Source organism: Schistocerca piceifrons, chromosome 3 (genome assembly GCF_021461385.2).
Source record: "Schistocerca piceifrons isolate TAMUIC-IGC-003096 chromosome 3, iqSchPice1.1, whole genome shotgun sequence".
In the NCBI taxonomy this organism is placed as follows: Eukaryota; Metazoa; Arthropoda; class Insecta; order Orthoptera; family Acrididae; genus Schistocerca; species Schistocerca piceifrons.
The window spans coordinates 600,983,282-600,997,153 of NC_060140.1; the positions used below are offsets into that span (position 1 = coordinate 600,983,282).

The following is a 13,872-nucleotide window of genomic DNA, read 5'->3' on the forward strand; positions in this document are numbered from 1 at the left end:
ATTGCACTCTTCTTGTGTTGCTCACTCATTCTTGTAACTCAAAAGTACGTCGTTGTCATCCAAGCCTAGCACTTGGAGCAGGCCAAATCAAATGGCTCGTCCCCGTGACACTCGAGAAACTTCCACAAAGCTTTCATGACATGTGGCAATCAAAGTCCTTCCACAACCTGCAGCGACATTTCTGCAACGACGCGTGTCCCGATACCAAAGGTATGACTTACGCTTCTAATCTATATAATAAAACCACCACTCGGAAAGCGCTATTCCCTTCCCACATCCCTCAGAATGTGGTGAACGATCATCGATTACAACCAAGATGCGATGAATCTCGATCGCAAGCCTCACGCTCAGGGAAAGTGCTACCACTCATCATCGTGGTTACGTCTACTCCAGCTTTGAACTAGAGAGAGTTGAAGACATACTACAGAAATGATCCTGTGAAGTATGATCTTGCTTGCAAGCTTTTTTTTTTTTTTTTTTACTTTATTGTTATTTTAAAGCCTGTACAGCAGGCAGGCTGTCAGCAGCATACTACGCTGCTCTTCAGCCATAGAAGGTACAATCAGCAAAAACAGGAGAAAAACATAAAAGTTACAAAACGGTGGGCAATAAAGAGGAGACACAGAGAAACAAACACGGAGCCGTTCACACCCGACGAGAAGCCACACTGCAAACTGTTGAGACGACGCACAAACACTGAAGGAGACGATGGCACTGGTGAACGATGGAGTGTGACGGTAAACACTGAACACTAAACATGACGGCACACACGATACACTGATGGCGGTGATCTCCGGCGCGCGAATGTCCACTGAGCGTGTGCGAGTCCGGGGACCTGCCAAGAGGGCAACAGGGATGAGGAGGGGGAGAGGGGAGGAGAAGAGGATGCCATGGCTTAGGAAACGGGGACAGGAGGATAGGGACAGGGGAGGGGGGGGGCCGGGGGACGAGGGACGAGAAAAGGAGGAGGGAGGGAAAGGGGAGAGAAGGGAGGGAGGGTGCCCCGAGGAGCAAGCACAGGAGGAGGGTGGGAGGATCAAAGTTGGTAGGAGGGGTAGATGGAGGGGAGGAGGGCATCATCAGGGAGGGGGAGCTGGCGGAAGCCACCTTGGGAGAGGGTAAGGAGGGTGGAGAGATGGAGACCGGGTGGGACGTGGGAGTACAGGCGTGGCAGCGGGCGGGGGTGGGAGAGGATCGGGGAGACGAGCGGGTGAGGAGGATCGAGTTTACGGGAGGTGTATAGGATGCGTATCCTTTCGAGGAAGAGGAGGAGGTGGGGGAAGGGGATAAGGTCATACAGGATCCGCGTGGGGGAAGGGAGACGGATGCGATAGGCAAGGCGGAGAGCATGGCGTTCAAGGATTTGGAGGGATTTATAAAAGGAAGGGGGGGCGGAGATCCAGGCGGGATGGGCGTAACAGAGGATAGGGCGGATGAGGGACTTATAGGTGTGGAGGATGGTGGAGGGGTCCAGACCCCACGTTCGGCCGGAAAGGAGCTTGAGGAGACGGAGTCGGGAACGTGCCTTGGCTTGGATTGTCTGGAGATGGGGAGTCCAGGAGAGGCGACGGTCGAGGGTGACGCCAAGGTACTTGCAAGCTATCACCGCTCGCTACTTATGCCACGAGACCGTCAACACGCCCTACGAGAATACGACACACTCTTCACATTTCGCGATTTACAAGCTCGGACATTCTGCAAAGAACCAACTTCTACTCTTACTTGGCCGCCATGATCTCACTCAGCTATTTTGTGCGCTACCAGTGCTTCTTGCGTTCCGAAATGAGAGACCATTGCCTCAGGCGAGACTGTATGTAAACACCGCTTGCACCTCCGGCCGCTAGATGGCGGCCTGGGGCACATACAGTAGCATTCTATGGCGCAAGCAGACATGCCAAATAGCCACTGAAAGAGAAACACACAAGAGGGCATTCATAGGACTCTTGTGCTTTCTTTAAAACCGCCTCTCTCTTCGAAAATTTTCGCACAGCACTAGCTCATTCACCTCACTCTAACAGTGCGAACTCTTGTCGATATTTGGCCTCTTTCATGCATACTTCCTCTTTCGTTTCACTTTGCGTCTTACTTGATACCCGCCCTTGGAGCTGCTGATATACAATACTCGCAACAAATGTGTTTCTCTCTGTATCTCTTTTCGCCTATCACGAGTATTGCTCTTCCTCACATGGCAATTATGAAAACACCCACAGCTGAACAAACACTTCCATTCAGCGCCACGTCCATACTATCAATCATACACCAGTAATTTCACAGCTACTTGCTCCACTAATACATTTCTTATGTCTACTGTTAAACAGATGAAGAATCAAAGTACACAACAAGTCTCTATGAACATCACTGTCAGGACATTTTACAGACCTACGCATGCCATGCCAATCTGTATGCTTCAACTATGATGGCCCATGTGCTATGAATAAAGAAATTTCTCATAAAATAACAAATAATTTTACAACTATACAACTACTCCGACAAGCTCCTTACTAAAATGCTACATGTTTAGCAATCCCCCCATCATCTCAGAATAATCCCAAGCAGTGCTTTCATCCCATGAGCACTTCTTTGCAAGCAAAACCACAAACTACTTTTTATACTAGCTTCCTTGTCACAGTGAACAGGAAACTAATGCTAGTGCCTCAGTTTACTAAAAAGCTTTTTTCGCTTGCAACATATAAACTACCAACTTGAACCTCTGGGATTTTCAAACACACACACATACAGAAAACTTTATTCCACAGTAATTTAGGAGTAACAGTGGTTACCTCACATTTTCATACATACTCAAATAGCTACTTCCGTGCACTTCACACAATGTTCTCATCGTGTTCCACCAGAGAACACAGTTATCACTATGCATGGATTCTGGTAAAAGAGCATTAAAAAAACAAACAGCCTGATCAAAGTGATTATCTGCACATCCTCTGCCAATATCATGTCACTCTATACCCGAGGGAAACTAGAATGCAGGGAAAGGAGCTTTGTTGTGAGCACTGTGTTGGTATTTCATCATTTACTGACCAAAGTCTTCTCAAGCCAAGTATGCACCAGCTCTGTGTATGGCTGGGTCAATCAGGAGCCCCTATCAATTTTACTTAAAAGACAAGCAGCATCAACAACTCACAGGAGGCACTGAACATTTTTACCATTATCTGCACCACCTTCCACTGATTTACTGAAGAAGAAACTGCAAAGTCTGCCCAATTTTGTACACAAGTAATCTTGAAAACATTGGAGTCAACAGCAGATACATAGTTTCCAAGACTGTAGCTAGGAACAACCCTTCAATTTCAAGATTTCTCTCTCACTGAGACACACCATACCCAAACTACACCTAGCAGGAAATTGCTACTTACTTCATTTCTAGCTATTTATGTCATATTCAACAACTGTCTCTTTCTCACCTAAATCTTCTACACAACTGAGTACACTGTTATGAACAAACACATTATGGCAACAAGCCAGTGTCACTAATATCCACTCTATTGAAAACCATTTAAATACTTATCCTGCCCAACTAACCACCATCTTCGGCCCAAAGCTCACTCACATCATACCTACAAATCACAAACTTCTGTGGTAAAAATAATTTTGGGTTTCAAAACATAATCTACTAATCACATACCAGTATTTCTTACAAAGCCTATCATTCATCATTCACTTCCAAATATCAGTTTATATGCTGTTGTGCAACTGCAGTGCAAGTAAACACTCTCAAATCATATAGAACTGAGGTACGGCAAGGGTTCACCAAGTGTTTCCAGGTAGTCCTGTAGCTCTCTCTTTACACAATCGTCTAACACACTGCACGCCATTTCAGGGCAAATGTACTTGTTTCATTATACTACGACACGGCCTATTACAATTTCAAATTTAAAAAAAAACAAATATCTGCCTGAACCAACGTCATCCGCTACTCCACGCCCTTCATTCACACAACACAATCTACCTCTTGCTACTTACATTACGTTTTCACTTGTGATGATGGCTCAGCAATAGCCGAGCACTACGAAAAATACCTTGTAGACTCATTTAATGTTCCCCTCCACGGAAATCTTTAGTAAAAGGCGAAAGATTTATTCGTTTTGAAGGGAAACCAGAGTGCCGATCAACGCCCTCACTTCAATACTTATGGCTGCTTCTCTATTACTTCTCCGCGAGAACGCGGAAAATTCTTTCCGTCTTGTCTACTTCTCTACCGTCAACAGACTTCCACTGTCATGCAAGCACACACCCCAAACTAACTGTCAACGCTGAAACACGTGTCTGCCAAATGTCGTCGCTATTACTCTTTAGTTAACTATTTCCATCATTTCTGTCACCATTCAAGCTGCTTCATTACCTCACCTGCCGACAGATGGCAGCACGCCTAATTCCTGTCGGCGACTCACCGTCCGACATACAACAACGTCCGACACACAACTGCCCGCACTGCTCTGCATCTAACACTAATCTCTCTCCTCCCTACCACACTCGTTCACTGAAAAAACTGACAACTAGACAGTTCTTTGTACGCAAATCTAGGCCACATCAGACGCAACGTGTATGTAGATGTAAGGTGCAAGGGAAATATCCCCCTACTCCCACACATCTAATTAATACTAGTTGACAACAGAAATAAAATTTCTGTCGATAGTATTTGAACCAGTCTTATTCATTTGCCAATTTCATGCATTCCTTCTTGCAGATAACAGTGCCTTGCAAATCACTCAATTCATGTTTGCTAGCCAAACGTGCTCCTCCTAAATGTTTCGTACATCATGCATTAGTGGTGATTATCAAGACTGTGTTGTGTGTCAGCTTTTTATGGTCATCAATTGCACTCTTCTTGTGTTGCTCACTCATTCTTGTAACTCAAAAGTACGTCGTTGTCATCCAAGCCTAGCACTTGGAGCAGGCCAAATCAAATGGCTCGTCCCCGTGACACTCGAGAAACTTCCACAAAGCTTTCATGACATGTGGCAATCAAAGTCCTTCCACAACCTGCAGCGACATTTCTGCAACGACGCGTGTCCCGATACCAAAGGTATGACTTACGCTTCTAATCTATATAATAAAACCACCACTCGGAAAGCGCTATTCCCTTCCCACATCCCTCAGAATGTGGTGAACGATCATCGATTACAACCAAGATGCGATGAATCTCGATCGCAAGCCTCACGCTCAGGGAAAGTGCTACCACTCATCATCGTGGTTACGTCTACTCCAGCTTTGAACTAGAGAGAGTTGAAGACATACTACAGAAATGATCCTGTGAAGTATGATCTTGCTTGCAAGCTATCACCGCTCGCTACTTATGCCACGAGACCGTCAACACGCCCTACGAGAATACGACACACTCTTCACATTTCGCGATTTACAAGCTCGGACATTCTGCAAAGAACCAACTTCTACTCTTACTTGGCCGCCATGATCTCACTCAGCTATTTTGTGCGCTACCAGTGCTTCTTGCGTTCCGAAATGAGAGACCACTGCCTCAGGCGAGACTGTATGTAAACACCGCTTGCACCTCCGGCCACTAGATGGCGGCCTGGGGCACATACAGTAGCATTCTATGGCGCAAGCAGACATGCCAAATAGCCACTGAAAGAGAAACACACAAGAGGGCATTCATAGGACTCTTGTGCTTTCTTTAAAACCGCCTCTCTCTTCGAAAATTTTCGCACAGCACTAGCTCATTCACCTCACTCTAACAGTGCGAACTCTTGTCGATATTTGGCCTCTTTCATGCATACTTCCTCTTTCGTTTCACTTTGCGTCTTACTTGATACCCGCCCTTGGAGCTGCTGATATACAATACTCGCAACAAATGTGTTTCTCTCTGTATCTCTTTTCGCCTATCACGAGTATTGCTCTTCCTCACATGGCAATTATGAAAACACCCACAGCTGAACAAACACTTCCATTCAGCGCCACGTCCATACTATCAATCATACACCAGTAATTTCACAGCTACTTGCTCCACTAATACATTTCTTATGTCTACTGTTAAACAGATGAAGAATCAAAGTACACAACAAGTCTCTATGAACATCACTGTCAGGACATTTTACAGACCTACGCATGCCATGCCAATCTGTATGCTTCAACTATGATGGCCCATGTGCTATGAATAAAGAAATTTCTCATAAAATAACAAATAATTTTACAACTATACAACTACTCCGACAAGCTCCTTACTAAAATGCTACATGTTTAGCAATCCCCCCATCATCTCAGAATAATCCCAAGCAGTGCTTTCATCCCATGAGCACTTCTTTGCAAGCAAAACCACAAACTACTTTTTATACTAGCTTCCTTGTCACAGTGAACAGGAAACTAATGCTAGTGCCTCAGTTTACTAAAAAGCTTTTTTCGCTTGCAACATATAAACTACCAACTTGAACCTCTGGGATTTTCAAACACACACACATACAGAAAACTTTATTCCACAGAAATTTAGGAGTAACAGTGGTTACCTCACATTTTCATACATACTCAAATAGCTACTTCCGTGCACTTCACACAATGTTCTCATCGTGTTCCACCAGAGAACACAGTTATCACTATGCATGGATTCTGGTAAAAGAGCATTAAAAAAACAAACAGCCTGATCAAAGTGATTATCTGCACATCCTCTGCCAATATCATGTCACTCTATACCCGAGGGAAACTAGAATGCAGGGAAAGGAGCTTTGTTGTGAGCACTGTGTTGGTATTTCATCATTTACTGACCAAAGTCTTCTCAAGCCAAGTATGCACCAGCTCTGTGTATGGCTGGGTCAATCAAGAGCCCCTATCAATTTTACTTAAAAGACAAGCAGCATCAACAACTCACAGGAGGCACTGAACATTTTTACCATTATCTGCACCACCTTCCACTGATTTACTGAAGAAGAAACTGCAAAGTCTGCCCAATTTTGTACACAAGTAATCTTGAAAACATTGGAGTCAACAGCAGATACATAGTTTCCAAGACTGTAGCTAGGAACAACCCTTCAATTTCAAGATTTCTCTCTCACTGAGACACACCATACCCAAACTACACCTAGCAGGAAATTGCTACTTACTTCATTTCTAGCTATTTATGTCATATTCAACAACTGTCTCTTTCTCACCTAAATCTTCTACACAACTGAGTACACTGTTATGAACAAACACATTATGGCAACAAGCCAGTGTCACTAATATCCACTCTATTGAAAACCATTTAAATACTTATCCTGCCCAACTAACCACCATCTTCGGCCCAAAGCTCACTCACATCATACCTACAAATCACAAACTTCTGTGGTAAAAATAATTTTGGGTTTCAAAACATAATCTACTAATCACATACCAGTATTTCTTACAAAGCCTATCATTCATCATTCACTTCCAAATATCAGTTTATATGCTGTTGTGCAACTGCAGTGCAAGTAAACACTCTCAAATCATCTAGAACTGAGGTACGGCAAGGGTTCACCAAGTGTTTCCAGGTAGTCCTGTAGCTCTCTCTTTACACAATCGTCTAACACACTGCACGCCATTTCAGGGCAAATGTACTTGTTTCATTATACTACGACACGGCCTATTACAATTTCAAATTTTAAAAAAACAAATATCTGCCTGAACCAACGTCATCCGCTACTCCACGCCCTTCATTCACACAACACAATCTACCTCTTGCTACTTACATTACGTTTTCACTTGTGATGATGGCTCAGCAATAGCCGAGCACTACGAAAAATACCTTATAGACTCATTTAATGTTCCCCTCCACGGAAATCTTTAGTAAAAGGCGAAAGATTTATTCGTTTTGAAGGGAAACCAGAGTGCCGATCAACGCCCTCACTTCAATACTTATGGCTGCTTCTCTATTACTTCTCCGCGAGAACGCGGAAAATTCTTTCCGTCTTGTCTACTTCTCTACCGTCAACAGACTTCCACTGTCATGCAAGCACACACCCCAAACTAACTGTCAACGCTGAAACACGTGTCTGCCAAATGTCGTCGCTATTACTCTTTAGTTAACTATTTCCATCATTTCTGTCACCATTCAAGCTGCTTCATTACCTCACCTGCCGACAGATGGCAGCACGCCTAATTCCTGTCGGCGACTCACCGTCCGACATACAACGTCCGACACACAACTGCCCGCACTGCTCTGCATCTAACACTAATCTCTCTCCTCCCTACCACACTCGTTCACTGAAAAAACTGACAACTAGACAGTTCTTTGTACGCAAATCTAGGCCACATCAGACGCAACGTGTATGTAGATGTATGGTGCAAGGGAAATATCCCCCTACTCCCACACATCTAATTAATACTAGTTGACAACAGAAATAAAATTTCTGTCGATAGTATTTGAACCAGTCTTATTCATTTGCCAATTTCATGCATTCCTTCTTGCAGATAACAGTGCCTTGCAAATCACTCAATTCATGTTTGCTAGCCAAACGTGCTCCTCCTAAATGTTTCGTACATCATGCATTAGTGGTGATTATCAAGACTGTGTTGTGTGTCAGCTTTTTATGGTCATCAATTGCACTCTTCTTGTGTTGCTCACTCATTCTTGTAACTCAAAAGTACGTCGTTGTCATCCAAGCCTAGCACTTGGAGCAGGCCAAATCAAATGGCTCGTCCCCGTGACACTCGAGAAACTTCCACAAAGCTTTCATGACATGTGGCAATCAAAGTCCTTCCACAACCTGCAGCGACATTTCTGCAACGACGCGTGTCCCGATACCAAAGGTATGACTTACGCTTCTAATCTATATAATAAAACCACCACTCGGAAAGCGCTATTCCCTTCCCACATCCCTCAGAATGTGGTGAACGATCATCGATTACAACCAAGATGCGATGAATCTCGATCGCAAGCCTCACGCTCAGGGAAAGTGCTACCACTCATCATCGTGGTTACGTCTACTCCAGCTTTGAACTAGAGAGAGTTGAAGACATACTACAGAAATGATCCTGTGAAGTATGATCTTGCTTGCAAGCTATCACCGCTCGCTACTTATGCCACGAGACCGTCAACACGCCCTACGAGAATACGACACACTCTTCACATTTCGCGATTTACAAGCTCGGACATTCTGCAAAGAACCAACTTCTACTCTTACTTGGCCGCCATGATCTCACTCAGCTATTTTGTGCGCTACCAGTGCTTCTTGCGTTCCGAAATGAGAGACCATTGCCTCAGGCGAGACTGTATGTAAACACCGCTTGCACCTCCGGCCGCTAGATGGCGGCCTGGGGCACATACAGTAGCATTCTATGGCGCAAGCAGACATGCCAAATAGCCACTGAAAGAGAAACACACAAGAGGGCATTCATAGGACTCTTGTGCTTTCTTTAAAACCGCCTCTCTCTTCGAAAATTTTCGCACAGCACTAGCTCATTCACCTCACTCTTAACAGTGCGAACTCTTGTCGATATTTGGCCTCTTTCATGCATACTTCCTCTTTCGTTTCACTTTGCGTCTTACTTGATACCCGCCCTTGGAGCTGCTGATATACAATACTCGCAACAAATGTGTTTCTCTCTGTATCTCTTTTCGCCTATCACGAGTATTGCTCTTCCTCACATGGCAATTATGAAAACACCCACAGCTGAACAAACACTTCCATTCAGCGCCACGTCCATACTATCAATCATACACCAGTAATTTCACAGCTACTTGCTCCACTAATACATTTCTTATGTCTACTGTTAAACAGATGAAGAATCAAAGTACACAACAAGTCTCTATGAACATCACTGTCAGGACATTTTACAGACCTACGCATGCCATGCCAATCTGTATGCTTCAACTATGATGGCCCATGTGCTATGAATAAAGAAATTTCTCATAAAATAACAAATAATTTTACAACTATACAACTACTCCGACAAGCTCCTTACTAAAATGCTACATGTTTAGCAATCCCCCCATCATCTCAGAATAATCCCAAGCAGTGCTTTCATCCCATGAGCACTTCTTTGCAAGCAAAACCACAAACTACTTTTTATACTAGCTTCCTTGTCACAGTGAACAGGAAACTAATGCTAGTGCCTCAGTTTACTAAAAAGCTTTTTTCGCTTGCAACATATAAACTACCAACTTGAACCTCTGGGATTTTCAAACACACACACATACAGAAAACTTTATTCCACAGAAATTTAGGAGTAACAGTGGTTACCTCACATTTTCATACATACTCAAATAGCTACTTCCGTGCACTTCACACAATGTTCTCATCGTGTTCCACCAGAGAACACAGTTATCACTATGCATGGATTCTGGTAAAAGAGCATTAAAAAAACAAACAGCCTGATCAAAGTGATTATCTGCACATCCTCTGCCAATATCATGTCACTCTATACCCGAGGGAAACTAGAATGCAGGGAAAGGAGCTTTGTTGTGAGCACTGTGTTGGTATTTCATCATTTACTGACCAAAGTCTTCTCAAGCCAAGTATGCACCAGCTCTGTGTATGGCTGGGTCAATCAAGAGCCCCTATCAATTTTACTTAAAAGACAAGCAGCATCAACAACTCACAGGAGGCACTGAACATTTTTACCATTATCTGCACCACCTTCCACTGATTTACTGAAGAAGAAACTGCAAAGTCTGCCCAATTTTGTACACAAGTAATCTTGAAAACATTGGAGTCAACAGCAGATACATAGTTTCCAAGACTGTAGCTAGGAACAACCCTTCAATTTCAAGATTTCTCTCTCACTGAGACACACCATACCCAAACTACACCTAGCAGGAAATTGCTACTTACTTCATTTCTAGCTATTTATGTCATATTCAACAACTGTCTCTTTCTCACCTAAATCTTCTACACAACTGAGTACACTGTTATGAACAAACACATTATGGCAACAAGCCAGTGTCACTAATATCCACTCTATTGAAAACCATTTAAATACTTATCCTGCCCAACTAACCACCATCTTCGGCCCAAAGCTCACTCACATCATACCTACAAATCACAAACTTCTGTGGTAAAAATAATTTTGGGTTTCAAAGCATAATCTACTAATCACATACCAGTATTTCTTACAAAGCCTATCATTCATCATTCACTTCCAAATATCAGTTTATATGCTGTTGTGCAACTGCAGTGCAAGTAAACACTCTCAAATCATCTAGAACTGAGGTACGGCAAGGGTTCACCAAGTGTTTCCAGGTAGTCCTGTAGCTCTCTCTTTACACAATCGTCTAACACACTGCACGCCATTTCAGGGCAAATGTACTTGTTTCATTATACTACGACACGGCCTATTACAATTTCAAATTTTAAAAAAACAAATATCTGCCTGAACCAACGTCATCCGCTACTCCACGCCCTTCATTCACACAACACAATCTACCTCTTGCTACTTACATTACGTTTTCACTTGTGATGATGGCTCAGCAATAGCCGAGCACTACGAAAAATACCTTATAGACTCATTTAATGTTCCCCTCCACGGAAATCTTTAGTAAAAGGCGAAAGATTTATTCGTTTTGAAGGGAAACCAGAGTGCCGATCAACGCCCTCACTTCAATACTTATGGCTGCTTCTCTATTACTTCTCCGCGAGAACGCGGAAAATTCTTTCCGTCTTGTCTACTTCTCTACCGTCAACAGACTTCCACTGTCATGCAAGCACACACCCCAAACTAACTGTCAACGCTGAAACACGTGTCTGCCAAATGTCGTCGCTATTACTCTTTAGTTAACTATTTCCATCATTTCTGTCACCATTCAAGCTGCTTCATTACCTCACCTGCCGACAGATGGCAGCACGCCTAATTCCTGTCGGCGACTCACCGTCCGACATACAACAACGTCCGACACACAACTGCCCGCACTGCTCTGCATCTAACACTAATCTCTCTCCTCCCTACCACACTCGTTCACTGAAAAAACTGACAACTAGACAGTTCTTTGTACGCAAATCTAGGCCACATCAGACGCAACGTGTATGTAGATGTAAGGTGCAAGGGAAATATCCCCCTACTCCCACACATCTAATTAATACTAGTTGACAACAGAAATAAAATTTCTGTCGATAGTATTTGAACCAGTCTTATTCATTTGCCAATTTCATGCATTCCTTCTTGCAGATAACAGTGCCTTGCAAATCACTCAATTCATGTTTGCTAGCCAAACGTGCTCCTCCTAAATGTTTCGTACATCATGCATTAGTGGTGATTATCAAGACTGTGTTGTGTGTCAGCTTTTTATGGTCATCAATTGCACTCTTCTTGTGTTGCTCACTCATTCTTGTAACTCAAAAGTACGTCGTTGTCATCCAAGCCTAGCACTTGGAGCAGGCCAAATCAAATGGCTCGTCCCCGTGACACTCGAGAAACTTCCACAAAGCTTTCATGACATGTGGCAATCAAAGTCCTTCCACAACCTGCAGCGACATTTCTGCAACGACGCGTGTCCCGATACCAAAGGTATGACTTACGCTTCTAATCTATATAATAAAACCACCACTCGGAAAGCGCTATTCCCTTCCCACATCCCTCAGAATGTGGTGAACGATCATCGATTACAACCAAGATGCGATGAATCTCGATCGCAAGCCTCACGCTCAGGGAAAGTGCTACCACTCATCATCGTGGTTACGTCTACTCCAGCTTTGAACTAGAGAGAGTTGAAGACATACTACAGAAATGATCCTGTGAAGTATGATCTTGCTTGCAAGCTATCACCGCTCGCTACTTATGCCACGAGACCGTCAACACGCCCTACGAGAATACGACACACTCTTCACATTTCGCGATTTACAAGCTCGGACATTCTGCAAAGAACCAACTTCTACTCTTACTTGGCCGCCATGATCTCACTCAGCTATTTTGTGCGCTACCAGTGCTTCTTGCGTTCCGAAATGAGAGACCATTGCCTCAGGCGAGACTGTATGTAAACACCGCTTGCACCTCCGGCCGCTAGATGGCGGCCTGGGGCACATACAGTAGCATTCTATGGCGCAAGCAGACATGCCAAATAGCCACTGAAAGAGAAACACACAAGAGGGCATTCATAGGACTCTTGTGCTTTCTTTAAAACCGCCTCTCTCTTCGAAAATTTTCGCACAGCACTAGCTCATTCACCTCACTCTAACAGTGCGAACTCTTGTCGATATTTGGCCTCTTTCATGCATACTTCCTCTTTCGTTTCACTTTGCGTCTTACTTGATACCCGCCCTTGGAGCTGCTGATATACAATACTCGCAACAAATGTGTTTCTCTCTGTATCTCTTTTCGCCTATCACGAGTATTGCTCTTCCTCACATGGCAATTATGAAAACACCCACAGCTGAACAAACACTTCCATTCAGCGCCACGTCCATACTATCAATCATACACCAGTAATTTCACAGCTACTTGCTCCACTAATACATTTCTTATGTCTACTGTTAAACAGATGAAGAATCAAAGTACACAACAAGTCTCTATGAACATCACTGTCAGGACATTTTACAGACCTACGCATGCCATGCCAATCTGTATGCTTCAACTATGATGGCCCATGTGCTATGAATAAAGAAATTTCTCATAAAATAACAAATAATTTTACAACTATACAACTACTCCGACAAGCTCCTTACTAAAATGCTACATGTTTAGCAATCCCCCCATCATCTCAGAATAATCCCAAGCAGTGCTTTCATCCCATGAGCACTTCTTTGCAAGCAAAACCACAAACTACTTTTTATACTAGCTTCCTTGTCACAGTGAACAGGAAACTAATGCTAGTGCCTCAGTTTACTAAAAAGCTTTTTTCGCTTGCAACATATAAACTACCAACTTGAACCTCTGGGATTTTCAAACACACACACATACAGAAAACTTTATTCCACAGAAATTTAGGAGTAACAGTGGTTACCTCACATTTTCATACAT

The 13,872-nt window shown here is 43.5% G+C and overlaps 7 non-coding genes across 7 annotated transcripts; all 7 read right to left on the reverse strand.

Moving 5' to 3' along the window:
- Nucleotides 1-245: 245 nt before the first annotated feature.
- On the reverse strand, nucleotides 246-452 carry LOC124790931. Its single transcript, XR_007016386.1, has one exon. It is a non-coding gene; the product is annotated as a small nucleolar RNA U3 (small nucleolar RNA).
- A 3,549-nt stretch (nucleotides 453-4,001) lies between these two features.
- Nucleotides 4,002-4,120, reverse strand: LOC124791060. The gene has a single exon (XR_007016496.1). It is a non-coding gene; the product is annotated as a U5 spliceosomal RNA (small nuclear RNA).
- Nucleotides 4,121-5,076: 956 nt separating this feature from the next.
- LOC124790932 lies at nucleotides 5,077-5,283 on the reverse strand. Its single transcript, XR_007016387.1, has one exon. It is a non-coding gene; the product is annotated as a small nucleolar RNA U3 (small nucleolar RNA).
- Nucleotides 5,284-7,693: 2,410 nt separating this feature from the next.
- Nucleotides 7,694-7,812, reverse strand: LOC124791022. Its single transcript, XR_007016462.1, has one exon. It is a non-coding gene; the product is annotated as a U5 spliceosomal RNA (small nuclear RNA).
- A 953-nt stretch (nucleotides 7,813-8,765) lies between these two features.
- On the reverse strand, nucleotides 8,766-8,972 carry LOC124790934. The gene has a single exon (XR_007016388.1). It is a non-coding gene; the product is annotated as a small nucleolar RNA U3 (small nucleolar RNA).
- Nucleotides 8,973-11,383: 2,411 nt separating this feature from the next.
- LOC124791023 lies at nucleotides 11,384-11,502 on the reverse strand. The gene has a single exon (XR_007016463.1). It is a non-coding gene; the product is annotated as a U5 spliceosomal RNA (small nuclear RNA).
- A 956-nt stretch (nucleotides 11,503-12,458) lies between these two features.
- On the reverse strand, nucleotides 12,459-12,665 carry LOC124790935. Its single transcript, XR_007016389.1, has one exon. It is a non-coding gene; the product is annotated as a small nucleolar RNA U3 (small nucleolar RNA).
- Between the last annotated feature and the right edge of the window lie 1,207 nt (nucleotides 12,666-13,872).